The sequence below is a fragment of the Lontra canadensis genome, unplaced genomic scaffold (assembly GCF_010015895.1).
Source record: "Lontra canadensis isolate GAN:19392208 unplaced genomic scaffold, GSC_riverotter_1.0 scaffold5, whole genome shotgun sequence".
Taxonomy (NCBI): domain Eukaryota; kingdom Metazoa; phylum Chordata; class Mammalia; order Carnivora; family Mustelidae; genus Lontra; species Lontra canadensis.
This window is the reverse complement of record NW_022630999.1, coordinates 28,857,339-28,876,256: the sequence shown is the minus strand read 5'-3', so window position 1 is coordinate 28,876,256 and position 18,918 is coordinate 28,857,339. Positions and strand designations below refer to the sequence as shown.

At 31.2% G+C, this 18,918-nt stretch overlaps 1 long non-coding RNA gene across 1 annotated transcript; it reads left to right on the top strand.

The window, feature by feature from the left end:
* The first annotated feature begins 5,867 nt into the window (after positions 1-5,867).
* On the top strand, positions 5,868-16,972 carry LOC116864061. The gene is made up of 3 exons (XR_004381932.1): positions 5,868-5,954; positions 6,880-6,882; positions 16,963-16,972. It is a non-coding gene; the product is annotated as an uncharacterized LOC116864061 (long non-coding RNA).
* The last annotated feature ends 1,946 nt before the right edge of the window (positions 16,973-18,918 follow it).

The window sequence follows — 18,918 nt, the reverse complement described above, 5'->3', positions numbered from 1 at the left end:
ATTAAATATTTTCAGATGTGACTATTTCAATCATATATTAGTTGTTTATAATGTGTTTTGCCAAAATGATTAAAGCCATATGGGTAAATGTGGTGTCTTAGTCACTTTAACTTTCTTTCTTTGTTTGTTTGTTTTTTTAAGAGATGTGGGGGGTCAGAGAGGGAGAGAATCTTAAGCAGGTTCCATGCCCAGCATGGTCTTAATCAGGTCTTAACCTCACAACTGTGAGATCATGACCTGAGCTGAAATCAAGAGTTGGATGCTTAACCACCTAAGCTACCCAGATGCCCCTGTCTTATTCACTTTAATTCCATTTAATAGCTACTATAGCTGCTGTCACACATAGGTATTTGAAGTGGCTTTTACTTCAGCTTTCTAATGTCTCCCTACTCACCACTTCCCACTTTCTAGAATCACACCTTTTCAGAAATGTCTAATCATGTATAGACTTGATGGGAGCTAGTTTATTTAATTCCTACCAATAGAAAAATTAACATAATTAGATTCAGATTCTCCTTCCCAGTGTTTTGAGGCAACAGTTGTATGCTCCATATTCAGTCAGATATACCCTTCTTAAAAATCTTGAGAGAGTGACATAATCTTGAGAATGAAAATTTGAGAGCATGACATATGGCATGAAGACATGAGATCATCTTCACTGAAGCAACAGAGCAGAATTGTGGAGGACTAGGCTTTCTGGGGAGTGAGTTCTGTCTGCATTTGCTTTAGTTTCTCAGCTAGTCTCCATCTTTAGGCCTGAGTATAAGTAAATTAAATTTAGCTAGGCTTGTTATGAAACATAATTTTATTCCATTAGAAAGAAGACATGGATTAGCTGGTAATTCCATCATAGATTCAAGGCTTCAAATGATTATATAATGTATCAACTTCCCATTGTGTTCTAAGTAAGAAATATTTTAATGGCATAAGGACAGTTTTCTACCTAACATTATTTAGGATAGAATTACTATATTTATTTCCAAGTACGGTTGTTTGGTGTTTGGTTGCCGCATTCCTTTTTGGATTATGGGACCAAAGCGGCAGAAATCAAGAAAGCGTATCCTTAAGTATGTAGACAAAGCACATCTAAAACACTGATACTTCTTTCATACCAGTAGGCCTAATGTCGCCATTCTTCAGTATACATTTAGCTTGAAAAATATTAAAGCAATACAGAAAAGCAATAGCCTAAAAAGAATAGTATCCATCATCAGTGTTCTCAAATTCTGTATTTGAAAAACTATTATATTAGTATATTAACCTGCTTTCTAGTATTTCCCTGACACTACTCTGTAACTCTTCCACAGTATTCATTTTACTAATTTTGATTACAGTTTGGTTAAGCATTAATCTACTTTCCCCATTCTGTTTCAGAATTTTTGCATTTGAATTCAGACGAGACAAGTACTAAAGCCACAAGAGAATCAATACCTAATATATTTCTGAATGTAGTCCTCAGCATTTTTATCTTGAATTAAAACAACTTGAAGTGCTCACAGTACCACCTTTAATCAAGTGTAACCATAAACTACAAAGAATTGAAAATGAAATGAGTATAAGATATTTCACACTCCAAGCAGTCAGAGGATAATAAGTTTCCACCTGTTAACATATTAATAGCAGTGTTAAAGAGCACAATGTGCCCGAGGTATTACAAGTCTGTGCAATTTTACATATGTCAAAGAAATGGTTTGCTTGTTAGCAACTAGTTAGAGTATCAAAGCAGAGCGAAATCCACAGGGAAACTAGTTGTGTAATAAGGAAAAGGGGAAATCTTTATTCCTTGAGTCATTTAAAATAACCCCCCCAAAACACTGTATAATATAGCAAGGATTGCCCTCTAAAGGATATTAGATGACCTACAGTAATAGATCATTTCAAACCCTAACGTGTGTGATTACCATGTCCTAATTTTGAATGGTGCACTCAGGAAGAAGAGAGATGATGAATACTAATACAACAAGCCATAGCACAGAGAAAGGGTAACCAGTACTAATTACTGAGGTAACAAGGCTAGGCGGAACATATGGACAGTAATCAATTACATAATTAATCAATTACATAAGTAATCAATTATAGAATTGAAGATGTTGAATTATGTTTCTCAACATAATAACTGGTTGCTTAAATTAGGTTTCTCAGATTATTTTACTTTCTTCCTATAAGTGTCCCCCTCTGTTCGAAAAACTTGAAAGTATTTTAGCACTAAGCTGAAAATCTGAATATGAAAAAATTAAGCAGGGCAAACAGAGCATAATATACTTTACCTAAATTTTTAAAAAGAATATTAAAGCTTTAAAAAAAAGGCCAAAGCCAAAATATAAAAATAGTAACATTTTCATTAAGCTCTTTTATTGCTGAAAAGTCAAAAAATGTTCATAAAAAATGCATCACTGTCTAATGTTCATAACAACTGTACCATTTTGTTTATCATCTTTCTATATTTAATGACTAAGACATGCTAACTTTGAAAATCATGATAACTGTGTTTAGTATAATTGTAAATATTTACACTTCCCTTATAATCTCCTAACAAGTTTGCTTGACTGTATCATACATTTTTTCCTTCAATGAACCAATCCCCGCCCCCCCCCAAAAAAAACCTAAGGAGTCATCAATTAAAAATTGCTAATCTATTGGTTGATTATCCATTGGTGATTCATTTGGGCTATTATTTTTTTTTAACTTGAAAAGTATTCTTAGTGCTTCTTTTAAATTTAAATTCAATTAGCCAACATATAGTGCATCATTAGTTTCAGATGTAGAGTTCAGTAATTCTTCAGTTGCATATAACACCCAGTGCCCCTCATTCCACGTGCCCCCCCTTAATACCCATCATCTAATTATCCCATCCCCCCATCCACCTCCCCTGCAGCAACCCTCAGTTTCTTTCCCATAGTTATAAGTCTCTCATGGTTTGTCTCATTCTCTGATTTCTTCCCATTCTGTTTTCCCCTCCCTTCCCCTATGATCCTCTGTGCTGTTTCTTATATTCCTCATATGAATCATATGATAATTGTCTTTCTCTGACTTACTTCACCCACTTCATCCATTCACGTTGATGAAAATGGTTCATATTCATCCTTTCTGATGGCTGAGTAATATTCCATTATATATATATATATGCCCAAAACATTTATTTCTAATTAATATAAAAGATTATACTTCATGATGACTGAGAAATAGAACCAGCTATGTGTTATAGGTAATTTTTTTTACATTTATCATCCAGAAAAATATGAAAATTATATAAAATCATAGAAGAAGTAAAATAAGGCAAATTTGCACAGTAAACAGTAAAAAAAAAATTGATATTAGAAATAATCATGGTCTCCCCAAGAACAGAAAGGTGCCCTTAACTAACCTTCTATAGTGAAGAAAGACTAAATCCAAACCTTTCTGAATTAATATTAGTCAATCCCAACAGCACATAGGGAAAACCCACATGGTAACCCAATAATCAGGGAAACTGACAAGCAGTCATTATGCTAAATACATGCAGGGAAGGTCTATATAGAGGCATTTTGATCATTTATTTAATATACCAGTTTTCACAATTTAGGTTGAGAAGAACTAGTAGAAGCATGCTACAGAATAGTGAAAATCTGTAGTTTGTGTTTCCTACTATGCAAAAACAGGAAAGTATGTTCTTTAAACAATTCTAAATAGTTTATATAAAACCACATGTAGCAAATGGAAACTGACAGATATATATATAGATATAGATATAACTTATTTATCCTAGCTAGGTTTATAAGGGCCACACAATACTCATGTAAATCTAAGGATACTAAAAGCTCAATGTAAATAATGAGGTCTGTGCCTAAATAATCTAAATTATTTGCCTTTTCAAATGGTGTTCTGCTGGATATGGTTGAACAACACACTGTTAGAAAAAAACTGTCCCATAGCAAATATGTATGCGAAGTTCTGCTTGCACTCTTTAAAAAAAAAATACACAATGATACAGTTTTACCTCATTAAAGGCTCAAGTGATCTAACATAAGTGGGTATAGGCTTTTTTTTTTTTTTGCAGCATGCCAATTAATATTCTTTGGAACAATGTAATTTCAAAGTCTGAGGAGCTCGAAGTAATCAATTAGAGAACTGAAGATGCATCTGCTAAGGGTTAGGAAAACTAGTAATTTGCCATTGCTAACAGAAGGAGCAATAACTCATATTTTTAATACAACAAATAATGTTTTGGAAAGGTTTATTTTAAATTTTAAAAATCCTGTTGTTTATTCTAAAAGAAATTAAATAGAAAACCATTAGGTTATACTACAGTTTCCTTTATAAAAATTATTTCTAATAAAATATTAGTAAAAGTATATGAATATTGTTGCTTTATTTTATTTATTTATGTATTTATTTATTTGCTTTATCAAGCTGAAACTATTATCAAAATACTGTGTAAGACATAGATTAAACATACCATTCAAACTATTTGGAACTTAAAAAAAATTCAAATCAATTTCTCTCTTGAGATTTTTTTTACCCAGATAAACAGCGTCTGGCAAAGATAATTTTAAACAATTGCTCAATAATTTTGTAGCTATTGCAAACACATTTTGCCTAAACCAGAGTAATAACGTGTAACTGGTATCTGTGATTCATTCTCCATACAAAATTGAAATGCATTTGAAAAGTCACTCAGATCATATTATTCCCTTCTCATTATATGGAGTCAACAATTCAAACATGTTGCCATGTCATGAAAGGACTTTTTGCAAACTGGTCTTTCTCTATTTTTGAGTTTATATTCTATCATTCACTTTCTTAGGATTCAACAACATTGGCTTTGTAATGTCAGAGTTGCCAGACTCAGTCTTACCATAGGGCTTTTGACCTCTCCGTTCACTCTGTCTGGAAACTCTTTCTCTAGACCTTGATAAACCAACTTATTCTAGTATAGAATGCGGCTGATTTAATCACCACATCTCAAAGAGGATTTTGTTAACCATAATACCTAAATAAGCACATCTACAGTCTTTGTCATTGCAACATAATTTCTTTTTGTACTAGAGGTTTGCACTACCTGAAATGATCTTGTTTTTTTCTCTCTCCATCAGAATATAAACTCTGAGAAGTAACTTGTCTGACTTCTTCACAACTTTATATCCAGTGCCTGGAAAAGCACATGACCCATAAATATACTTAATAAATATTTCAGGAATGAATGACAATCACCTGGATTAATATATCATGAAAACGTAAATTTGGATTAATTTAAAAATTCCTAGAATGTATACAATTAGCAGTCTTAGAGTAAATGCCTTTTATTTGCATCATTCCCCTAAGATACATATTTTAACTCAAAAAAGATAACTTTATTCCTCATTTAAATAATGTGAGCTTCTTCCTCATAGAAATTCATATAATTCAAAGGCCATAATAAAAACTCAATTTTTTCTTACTCAGTTTTATTTCCAAGCATTGTTTTTGTTAATGAAATATAAAACAATGAGTGAAGTAGGCAACTACAGAAATCAGAATGTGTGGTATAGAACGGACGTAGTGGATCTCTATTAATTACATGTAAATAAAACAGTAGACATCTTGATTGCTAGGAAAAAATTAAGTTGTGTCCATGGTTCTGGCAAACCCTCCTTGCATGGCATGGCCAATGATATATTTTGTATAATAAATATTCTGCTGGTAACTTATATTTCCAAAATGACCTTTGCATATCAAATTCTAATTATATAATAGTCCTTTCTTAATGTGGAATGTAGCTATTTTACACAAGTGCCAGCCACTAGAACTTTCTGTGTGGTATAAGAGCCCAATTTTCAAGACAAGGCAGTGATAGGAATAAACAAAAAAGCCATTAACATAATACTCAAACATGTTCAAATATTAGGTATGATGAATGAAAGTTCTGATTTTCAGGAGATTATAAGCAAATTACTATAGAAACCTTTTTTATTTAATGTTTATATGATAGCTACCATGTGTGACTCAAAATGATAATTATTAAATGACTTCTAAAAGAAGAAATAATATTTTGTGGGGGTCCACACATTTTAGAAAACTGCCTAGTAACATTTGTTAGTGGCTGTTGTGTCATGAATTTCAATAAATTTGTTCACTCTTTCTCAAGCAACTAAACACTGCATTACACCATGAATGATTCTTTTATGAAAATTTAGTCACCTGTGAGTGGCTAATTGTAAAATAGTTTGATGCTGTCATCTATTATATTTTTGATAACTTCTAATAGATCAAGTTAACTAGGTTTGACATCTTCCATCATATCTCTAAAAAAAGATGCTATCACCTAAGAATTGGATATTGATCCTTCTTTAAGTACAGACATAGGACTTGTGTGTAGCTATTATATAGTCGTAGAACATGCATCTCTCAAATTCAGGCAGAAGCAAAATTGCACCTGCTACTTTCCAGCAACAGTGTCACTTTATTAATGTTCCACTCACTAATCTACTTTTTATAATAGTGTGGGAGGCAAACACATATTATAAATTTTAAAGTGCCATATCAGTAAGTGCCACTGAAACCACTGGTTTCCTAAATTCATTTAAAAATCTAATAAAAGTACCCTTTTAGAATATTTGGCAGAGTTATCTATTTGAAAAACAAACACAATTGAGTAATAGTCTCTCTGAAAGACAATATAGATCCTTAAAACTAACTATAGAAATCACAAATATTATATATAATTAAGTCTAAATCATGATTCAGGTTTTTTTTTCCTCCAGATGACACAAATACAACTCAAACTCTGTTTCCATAACGTGTGAAAGTATTTGTTCAGGAACTCTTTTAACTAGGAGTCATTAAATCTCAAAACAAAGTGACAAACTTTGATCATTCTTTATTCCTTTTGTACTTTTGTTTTGGGGGCTTGCAACAAAAGAGCAGGTTTATTTTGTTTGTTTGTTTATTTGTTTTAATTAAGACAATGCAACTTTTGGTAAAATACCTTCTATACGGCTAATTTATCAAGCACTTTTTGATTGTGAAGTGGTGCTTTTTCATTTCTATCCACCGCCATATTACTACCTCTCCAAACTGCCCAGAGTTCAAGCTACTTTTTAAAACTTTTTAAAAATTTTATTCATAGCACACATAAAAGTTTATAAAATATAAATGATTAGCTTTGACACATTATGATGAAAACATTAGCCATGTAATTATCACAGCACAGACACCTTAAGTACAGAAGCATCTTCCTTTCCCTATGCATACACCTCTTCTAGACCAGACCACTTTTATATCCAGCCTTAATTCTTTTGCTTACTTCCCCTTCTATAGTCTTACTAGCTAGGTTTGCATACTTAAAACATTAATGTTTATCTTTGTTTTGAAATCTATAAAAATAGTTTTTTCAATATTCATTGCTGTTACATGGAGCTGTAATTCATTAAGTTTTACTAAAATAGGGTATTCTATGTTTATAGCACAATCTTTTAGTCAGGAGGTTTGCTAAAATATTTTATTAATTTTAATAATACACTTGTAGATTCTCAGATTTCCTAGTAGATAATCATAGCCTCTACTTAAATGAAAGTTGGTATACTGTCTTTAATCCCTTTAAATTTTATATCATTTTCTTCCCTAAAAGCATTAAGACTTTAAAAAAAAAAAAGGCATTAAGATTTCCAGAACAAAATTAAGCAGCACTGGTGATACTGGTAACAAGAACTTGATCTTGTTCTTGAAGTGGAAAAAATGTCATTGTTTTTTAGAAACCAAATATTAAGTATGATGTCTTCTACGTAGCTTTTGCAGGTTCATTTAATTTCTTTCTAATTAAGAAAGTTCTCTTTCCACTTTGCTGAGGTTTTTTTTCTTTTATTATAAATAGATTCTGAAATTAATCAGCTTTTTCTTTATTGAGCTAGTGTGAATTTTCTTCTTTTTTCTGTAATGTGGCAAATTGTGATTATTGATTTTTTGAATGTTAAATGAACGATGAATTTCTCAAATAAGCCTCAAATGAGCACATTGCTTTTTATAGATACGGGTTTCTCAATTCTGCTTAACAGTTTTGAATTTCTGACTAAGAAATTGTCAGATTACCTAAAAATAGTATTTTCCTATCCTCTCTTCACTGGGTTTTAGTGTCAAAGTTTTACCGATGGGGGAGAAGCAGAAATAAGTAACTGTTTTTTTATTGTTTCATTATTTGGAAATTTGTGAAATACTGATATTTCTTATTTTAAATGCACATTTGTTAGAAACTGCTAGAAAAGCCAACTGGTCTTAGAAAATTATGGAAAATTTTAATTACTGATTCAATTTCTTTAAAAAGTATATTAATATTCAAGTTTTCTATTTCTTTTTGTGATAATCCTGTTGTACATTCCTATAAATTTCTCTTTTCATTAAATTTTCATTTTTGGCATAAAGTTTGTTTATAATTTTCTTTTATATTTTTAATGTTTATTCTAGAAGATCTAGAGTAATGTTTATTCCTTTTATTCCTGATAATAGTTACTTTTGTCTTTGTTTTGTTCTCTCACATCAATGATTTTTTATAAGTCTATTAAAAAGACTTGGGCATTTTTTTTTTTTAAAGATTTTATTTATTTATTTGACAGAGATCACAAGTAGATGGAGAGGCAGGCAGAGAGAGGGAAGCAGGCTCCCTGCTGAGCAGAGAGCCCAATGCGGCACTCGATCCCAGGACCCTGAGATCACGACCTGAGCTGAAGGCAGCGGCTTAACCCACTGAGCCACCCAGGCACCCTTGGGCATTTTTTTTTTTCCATTCTATACATGTGCTTCCATTGCATATATGCTTATAAACACATATATATTTACATACGTATGCTTTTATAAATTTCTGCTAATTACTAATGCTTTATTAATTCTAATTTCTACTCCTATTTCTATTTTTTCCATTCTTTTATTTTTCTTTGGCTATATATTGCTTGTGTTCTAACCTCTTAAAATGGATATACAGGTTAGTAATAGCTTCATTTTAAAAAATATAAATATATAAGGCTATTAATTTCTCCCAAGTAGAACTTTAACTGTTTAACACAAATTCTGATAGGTAGTGTTTTATTATCTTTCAGCTTAAAATATTTTCTAATTTCCAATTCTGTGAGACTCTTTTTTCAGTAAGTATTTAGCATTGTGTGTGTTAAGTATGTGTGTATATATATATATTCATATATGTATGTAAATATATATATATACATATATGTATTTCAAAATGTATGGGAATTTTCTCCATTTCATTTTTGATTTCTTGTCTAATTGGACTATAGTCAGAGAACACACATTATATAATTTCAGTCCTTTAAATTTCTTGAAACTTATGCCTAGTTCATAACGTAATCAATGTTTGCAAATATTTTATGTGTTCTTAGAATGATATATTCTGCAGTAGGTGGGTACAATATACTAACAAGTTCATCAGATCAGTTTTGCTGATTTGTTATTCAAATGTTCTATATACTATTTAAGTTTTGTCTGTTTTTTTCCAAATAACAACACAGTAAAAAGAAAAAATGTTAACATCTACTATGATCATGCATTTTTCTACTTCCCCTGTCAATTTCATGAATTTTCACTTCATATGCTTTGAGGGCATCTTATAGCCACATACAAATTTGGAACTGCTATGTCTTCCTTCCTCATGAATTAGATTTTTATACATTTGATATATACAGATAATCTTCTTTATCTATCCTCTTTATCTCTATAATGATTATTACCTTAAAACCTATATTCCTGATAATTGTATCAAGCAACATCAGCTCTCTTTTGTTTAATATTTGCAATTATATGCCATTTCTATTCTTTTCAAACTTTCTATATTCTTTGTTATAGATGTGTTTCTTATGAGCAAGTTAATAAAAGCAAAAAATGAATTTTGTTATGTCTCCCAGTTTTAAACTGAAACATTCATTCCATTTAAATTTAATAGAATTATTGCTTAGTTTATGTTTAAAGTTAAATTTTGTTTTTTTAGCTTTATTGAGATATAATTGAAATATAGTATTACGTAAGTTTAAGATGTATAATGTGATGATTTAATCCATTTATATATTGCAAAATGATTATCACTTTAACACCTCTATCACATCTCATAATTATCATTTCTTTTTGTACAGAGAACATTTAAAATCTACTTTATTAGCAACTTCAAAGTATATAATACAGTGTTCTTAACTATACTCACCACGCTGTACAATAGATCCCCCAAACTTACTCATCTTAAAACCAGAGGTCTGTGCTTTTTAAGCATCATCTCCACATTTCTGCAATCCCCAACCCCTGACAACCAACATTCTAATCTCTGTTTCTACAAGTTAGACTTGTTTAGACTCCACATATAAGTGGTATTATACAGTATTTGTCTTTCTCTACCTGACTTATCCTATATACATCTTATATGCTTTCTGTTTGTCCCATTCAATTTCTATCTCCTTTCACCTTTTGCTTTCTTTTGCATTTATTAAGAAAAAGAAAAAGATAAAAACGTGTCACTCTGATAACTTGGAATTTACATATGCTTATTTTCTTATGGCAATCAAAAGAACAGCAACTGCTCTGTTCTCTCTCATGTCGTGAATCTTCCTGTTCCTTGTTATATGTCACGATGTACTGCATATTATACTTGAATAGTCATTTGTGAAAATATCTTAGGGTCAAGAATGATGTTATCTTTATTCAAAAATGACTCTTTTGCTCAATTTTGTTTGCTTGTTTTTGCCAGCAATTAGAAATCTAGAAATCTCTTAATTCTTGTTAAGAGTTTGAGATTTTTTCAAAGTACGAAAATGGCATGAAACTAGGAAAGAGTCCTTTCAAAAAATCAAGCAATTTTGAAAACACCCTTACTTTTAGGGTATAGCCGTTTGCAATTACAGTGCTAAGTACTCTTATTTCTCACTGTGGTCCACTTAGCCCTTTGACTTTTTCAAAAACACAGCTCAGCTTCTCACCTATATATATTGATATATATTGGCAAATGCTTCCAGGAAATTTCCAAGTTCTTGGCTCAATTATACATTCATACATATATAAATACATATACATATGCATATACATATACATGCTTTTTGTGTTTGGCATTTTTGACAAGATTTTTAAAGATTTCTTCTGTCATTTTAGTGTCTTCAAAGAGAGAGTTGGCATCAACTAGCTAATCTACCTTTACTGGAAGAGAAAGTCCTTGAGACTGAGCTATCCTAATGATTGAAATATACAGTATATAGTTTATAATAGAAATATATATTTTGAATACATACTTAGGATAAGAGTATTCTTTCCTTTCTAACATTTTCTGGCCTTAGTAATAATTTGTATTATCATAGTCTTGCCATTATTATATTATATGTTTGATTTCAAATATTATCATGTCTCCTAATAAATCCAAATCCTCAGTATATATAGCTAAATTTGTGGCTGTATATATCTTCCCTTATTCTCTTAGTCACTGAGCTGACAGAGCTGGTAGTTGGACAAGTTGAGATCAGGTACTTTTTTCTGCAGGGAGGAATAGTTCTTTGACACAGGTACTCACAGGTTCTTAGAGCACTTATTTTTATCTTTTCAAAGAACCAATACATACCCAAAAAATACGTATGGATAGCTGTATCATTTAAATGTGTAATACACATACCAACATTCCTCCAATGCCTTAATGGCAGAAAATATCTCTAAACCATTTGTCTTTAATTAATTAAATGTAATTGAAAGGAAACAAAATTTAATACACAATTTTCCAAGTGACCTCTTAGGTAGCATTATTATCTGTTTAGAGTTACTCAAGTCAGAACACTTACTTCTATATTAAGAACTTCTTATATTTATAACATATATCTCTTATGCTCAGAGTATTTTTAAATAATTTTAAGACTGAAATTTTAGACATTAAAAATAATTTTTATGATAAAGAGTAAATATTTAACTTGTGTTCTAAATGTCACTCTATTTTTTTTATTTTGAAAAAATTAAAAACACAAAGTAGTACAGAGAATAATTTGAAAATATTGCCATTAGACTAGACATGCTCTTCCTTTTTCTTAGTTTACCCCATTATCTTGTTACTTGGCTTCCTCTATTAGCTTCCTCTGAAGGGGCTTTAGGAGTTTTTGTTGTTGTTTTTTGTTTTTTCTACATTTTACATGCAAAAAAGAAACTGTAATTCAATTTTTATCTCCTATTGTCACTTGGTTAATCCTAATAATCTATGCTGCTATTTGATACCTTAGAATTTTGTTAGTAATTTTCCACGGTCATCTTAAGCTTAGGGTATTGTTAATAAGTCCAGTGTTATTCCCATCTTTGAAACTGTGAATGTGAACTGATTATTTCCTCTGGAAGTTCTTGTGACCGTGTCGACAACCCTGGTATTCTAAAATTCCATAATGATGTGCCAAGTGTAGATTACTTTTCACTTAATTTCTTGAGACCTTAGTGGATACTTGCAATTAAAAAAAATCATGTCCTTCAGTTGTGGAAAACTTCATTGTATATCTCTTTGATATTTTTTCCATTATTTCACTAGTCTTCCTTCCTGCTTTCCTTCCTTTCCCCTACTCTCCTCCCAACTCCCACCACATAATTCCATGAAAACATTCTTTTTCCAGCTCTTATCTCTTTGGCACCCCAGATCTGCCTTCATTTCTTTTCATTTGTTTCCCCCAGACTCCTGACTCCTGTCAAGTCTTTAATCCTCCAGATACACTTTTGGAAATTTTAGTTAAGGTAAGGTTAATTTCTATTTCTGCAACCAAGGTAAGAGCTCTAAATGACACACCAACTGGTGTTATAAGAAACAGATATATTAATACTATATATGTTTATATAAACATACTTATAATATAATCATTATACTTAAAATGATTCTTATATCATCTTTTCATATTTCTTTAGTAATAAAATTAAATATGCATAATTATAGTTATATAATAACAATAAATATTTGTTAAAATATATACATAATTCTGTCACTTAAAAAAACAATGCAATAACCATTCTAAATATAATTTGAAGTAAAAAAATGTGTCATAGCATATTCATTTGATGCTGATTTTAACAGGTAAAAAATAAACTGCTTTAAAACCAGAAAGTTTTAACCTTGGATCAAAAAGAATTAAAATATAAATGCTTCATAGCCATGAAAACAAAGTAACTGCACTGGAAACTTTAAAGGATTGATTTGCTTTGTAAGGGAACTTTTTAGTTCTAAATATTTTCTAATGTACTAAATGATAATTTTATCAGTCTAGTGTTAAACTATTTAGCATGATTATACACTGGGTTATAATGGAAATTGATTGTAATGCATACAGTATGTTTCTTTTACAAGTATAGAAAGAAGCAATGGTATTTTTCAAATTCATCCCAGAGGCTATTTTAGACTTTCTCTTAAAAATAATTTTTATATTCTATATAATGATATAAATAAAATTACATTTAATTTTATTGAAGATAGTTTATTGTTTAATGATGCTGTTATACAATAATGTTCTATTATGCCATCAATAAAAACATTACATTAAGTTGGTGTAATTGTCATCAATTATGCATTATAAATTGCAAATATATTTTCTCACTCTTTCTAACTGAAATTACTCTGTACAACTGAAGTTAGACTAAGGTGTCTATTCAATTGAAAATGTGAAGAGTATAAAACACTCAATTCCTTCAATGATTCATTGTGTATTTTCTTTGAATATGGAAAAAACCAAAGTGGTAATGGACAGCATGAAAAGAGATCATTAGATTTTAATATTCCTTTTTTTTCTAAGGGAATGATTCTTGTGATAGAGTTTTATTTCCCACAAATTAATATCAATATCCCTGATATTTTAATTTTTGTTTCATTTGTTGCTTAATTATAGTAGAAATTATTAATATTTACTTGGAGAGGCCACTACTGGATATCAGCAGGAAGGACAGAGTACGGAACTCAAAAAATCCTCTCTTCCATAAATGCAATGAGAACAGCAGAAAAATTGTCAAAATCAACTTTTTCTGAAGACTGAGTTGGAAGCTTAACCGATTGAGCCACCCAGGTGGCCCTTTTTTGAGTTTATTTTTGTATATAATACAAGAAAGTAGTCCAGATCCATTCTTTTGAATCTACCTGTCCAGTTTCCCCAACACCATTTGTTGAAGAGACTGTCATTTTCCCATTTCATTTTCCTACTTCCTTTGTCATAGATTAGTTCACCATGTAATTGTAGAGTTACTTTTGGGCTCTCTCTTCTGTTCCACTGATCTGTATGTCTATTTTTGTGCCAGTAACATACTGTTTTGATTACTACAGCTTTCTAGTTTATCTTGAAATAAGATGCTAATACTCATTCCTAAAACAATTTATCTTGACATAAGATGCTAATATTCATTCCTAAAACACTAAGAAAATAATTCAAATAGCTCATATAGTAAAAGAAATGACAAGGAAATTAAAATGGCACACCAGAAATAACTATCTGACATAAAAAGGAATACTGGGGGGCTTGAGGAACAAAAATGATATATGATAAATAGAGAAAATAACAAAATGACTGAGGTAGATCCTAATTTATAATAATTACATTTAATGTCAATTATTTAAACCCTCAGATCAAATGGCAGATATTAGCAGAATGGGTTTTTTAAAAACAAATGTTCTAGGAGCATGTGGGCGGCTCAGTCAGTTGAGCATTTGACTCTTGATTTGGGCTCAGGTCATGGGCTCAGGGGCATGGAATCAAGCCCAATTTCAGGTTCTGAGCTTGGCATGGAGTCTGTTTGTTCCTCTCCCTCTGCTTCTCCCCTCATTTGTGCTTTCTCTCTCTCAAATAAATAAATGGATAAAGTTTTTAAAAAGAAATAAAAGAAAGAAAAAAAACATGTTCTAATTACGTTATATTCAGAAGAGTCATACATTTATTAAAAAAAGGTAGAAAATAAATGATAAATATATATATACCATGTAAATAATAACCAAAAAGAGCTGATATGACTAAACTAACATCAAAAAATAAAACCCTTTTGTTAAGATTTTTTTTTTTTTTTTATTTGACAGAGAGAGATCACAAGTAGGCAGAGAGGCAGGCAGAGAGGGAGAGGGAAGCAGGCTCCCCACCGAGCTGATAGCCCGACACGAGGCTCGGTCCCAGGACCCTGATATCATGACCTGAGCCGAAGGCAGAGGCTTAACCCAATGAATCACCCAGGTGCCCCCAAAACATAACCTTTAATACAAAATTTTTATAGAGACAAATAAGGACATCTTATATAGGTGAAATTGTTAACCCACCAAAAGTATATAAAAATACATAACAATTCTAAACATTTGTAACTAATAACAAAGATCCCAAATATATGAAGCAACAACTCATAAAACTGAAGATATAGATAATTCAACAATAATAGTTGGATACTTTAACACCCCACTTTAAGTAATAAATAAAACAACTACACAGAATATTAAAAGAAACAGAAGACTTGAAAACACCGTAAAACAAACAGACTTAACAGACAAGTGACACTACACTTAACAAAAGCAAAATATACATTCTTCTAAAGTGCACTGGAAACATTTATCAGAAGAAACTATATGCTAGGCCATAAAACAAACCTCAATAAATTTAAAGGACTGAAATATTTAAAAGCATTTTCTGTGAGCATAAGAGGATAAAATCAGAAATCAGAAAGTTGATTTGAACATTTCCAAATATGTGGAAACTATAGAACACATCACTAAATAACTGATGTGGTTAATAAAAAATCACTGTGAAATACTGAAATATTTTAAGATTAATGAAAAAAAAACCACAATATATCAAAATTTATAGATGTAGTGAAAGCAGTACCTAGAGGTAAATTATAATTACAAAATCTTATATTAAAATGAAACATCAAAACAATAACCTAACATTCCACCATTAAAAGCTAGAAAAATAAGAGCAAAACTTAATAAAAAGGTAGTAGAAAGAAAAAACTAATGACAATTAGGCCAGATATAAATGAAAATGAATATAGGAAAACAAAGAAAATCGATGGAATCAAATGTTGTTTCTTTGAAAACATCAAGAACAAAGATAAACCATTAGCTATATTGACCAAAAGAGGGGGAAAAAAGGGAGAGAGAGAAAGAGAAAAAAAAAAAACTTATTAGAATCAGCAATAAAAGAGATCACATTACCAGTACACTTATAGAATTTAAAAGATTATAATGGTATTTGTTATATAAAAAATTCTATGCCAGCAAATTAAATAACATACATAAAGCAAATAAATCCTAAAAAAGATTCTAACTGCCAAAACTGACTCAAAAATAAACAGGAATCTTCAAGAGCCTATAATGAAGAAACTGAATTGATAATTTTTTTTAAATTTCCCAAACAATAACCCAGGGCCACATGGCTTCACTTGTGAATTCTATCAAATGTTTATAGAACTGCCACCAACAATTCTCAGTTTATTTTATGAGGCAAATATTACCTTGATACCAAAACCAGACAGACATCACAAAAAACAAACAAACAAACAAACAAAAACAAACAAACAAACAAACAAAAAACAGCGGTGGGGGAAGACAGAGAGAGAAAGAGAGACTACAGATTGGTATTACTTACATATTACATATTACGTATTACATATATTACTTACATATTACATATTACTTACATATTCTTGACTAAAGACTAAAGACCAAGTCCAAAAATACATAAAAGTATTATATATTATGACCAAGCAGGATTTATCCTACAATGTAAGATTTGTTCTACATATCAGCAAGGTTGAAAGATATAACATCAATATTTAAACATTAGTTGCATTTCTAAGTGCTAGTAGTGACCAATCTAGAAATGAAATTAAAATAAACAATTCCATTTATAATAGCACCAAAATGAGTAAAATATATTAGTTTTACTACTAACAAATTTTAAGAAATTAATTTAACAGAAGAAGAGTAAGACAATAATCTAAAAGGAATTTAAAATGCCTAAATGTGTGAAGGATCCTGGGTTTATTAATTAGAATATTTATTTTTTTAAATGGCAATAATCCCCAATGTATAGGTTCAATGCAATCCCTATAAAAATTGTAGCTGCTTTTTTTTTTCTTTCAGAAATTGGCAGACCGATCCCAGAATTCATATGGAAATGCAAGGGACCCAGAACATTTAAAACAATCTTGAAAAGGAAAAGCAAAACTGGAGGACTCACAAATCCCCATTTCAAAATGTAATACAAAATACCATAATCAAGACTGTATAGTAGTACTGGCATAAAGATGGGCCTAACAATCAAAAAAATAGAATCAAGAGTCCAGAAATACACCTTAATATTTATGGTCAATTCATTTTCAAGAAGAGTACCAAGACAATTCATTGTAGGAAGAACAGGCTACAACAAATGGTACTAGGATAACTGGACATTCAAAAACAAAATAATGAAGTTGAACCACTAATTAATGTAAGATATGAAAAATAACACACTGTAGATTAAACATAAGTATAATAATGGAAGCTAAAATTCTTAGAAGAAAACAGATTTAAATCCTGTGACCTTGAATTAGACAATGTTTTTCTAGATAGGAGACCAAAACCAAAAGCAACAAAAGAAGAAAACAGAAGAACTAGATATAATTTTTAAAAATCTGTGCTTGAAAAGACATGATTAAGAAAGTGAAAAGAAAACTCATAGAATGGGACAAAATGCTTGCAAACCATATGTCTGATAAAAGACTTGTATTCAGTGGGAGGATGGCATGAATTTTAATATTTATATGAGGATTAAATCAAATATTCAAAATAATTTAAAACATTACATGAGTTTTAAAATTTATATGAGGGTTAAAATCAATAATTTATAGAATATGTAAATAATTCTTATAACTCAACAATAAAAACACAGCTCAAGTAAGGAAAAGGAAAGAATTTTAGACATTACTCTCAAATATATAAAATTTAGGTATTTCTCTAAAAAAAGTACTTATGGGTAAGATGGTAGAGTAGGGGGACCCTAAACTCACTTTCTCCCAGAGATCCAACTCGATAACACCCACATCAGTGCAAATAACCCAGAAAACAACCAAAAGACTGACAAAATAAACTTCACAGCTAAATGGAGAGAAGAGGCCACATCAAGTGTGTAGGAAAGGTGGAAATGTGGTAGGTTGCTAAACAGACTTGTGGCAGTGTCCAGTGGAGGGAGGGATGCTGCAGGAATGGAGAGAGAAAAATAGATTTGCACACTGGGGAGCTCACACAGGGAAAACAAATCCCCATAACAGTTGGCTTTGAAAACCATAGGGGCTGAATTTCATGAGTTCCTATGATCAACAGAGCTTAACACCTGGACTTTAAAAATCAGTGGCTGGTCTCTGGGAGAGGTGAGATGTAAGAGAAAACTGAGTCCCTGCCCTTAAAGAAGCAGTACAACAAACAATTCCCAAGAGATAAAACATAGAAGCAACAGTTTGAAAAATGCCTGACATACATGGTAGGGAGTTTGTTTAATAATCATAATACCTCATAACTAAAGGGGCAAGGATCATGGGAGACTTCTTCAGGAAAAAGGAGGTGGCAGGAGCCATTTCCCTACTCAGCTCCCCAGCCTGTAAACAGTGACATATTCAATAACTAGCAAAACTTGAACACTCTTCATCTAACTTGCTAAAAGCACATCGTTCCACTGCATTCTCCTGAGAACAGGCAACCCCCAGTCAGGTCTTGGCTTTGGGTCTCCTTTCACAGCAGACCCACACAAACCTTGCTAACACCTAATCCTACCACTGCATGCTTCTGCAGATCCACTCCCTACAACTGGGCATGCCTCAGTCCCTGTAGCTAAAGGTCCCTTCCCACAGTGAACCTGTGCAAACCTTGCTAACACCCACTCACCCTACCCACTGTTCTCCTAAAATCCTGCCCCTTCTGATAAGCTCTAGGCTGGAGCCAATCCAAATTCATGTATGCAAGCAGCCCTGACA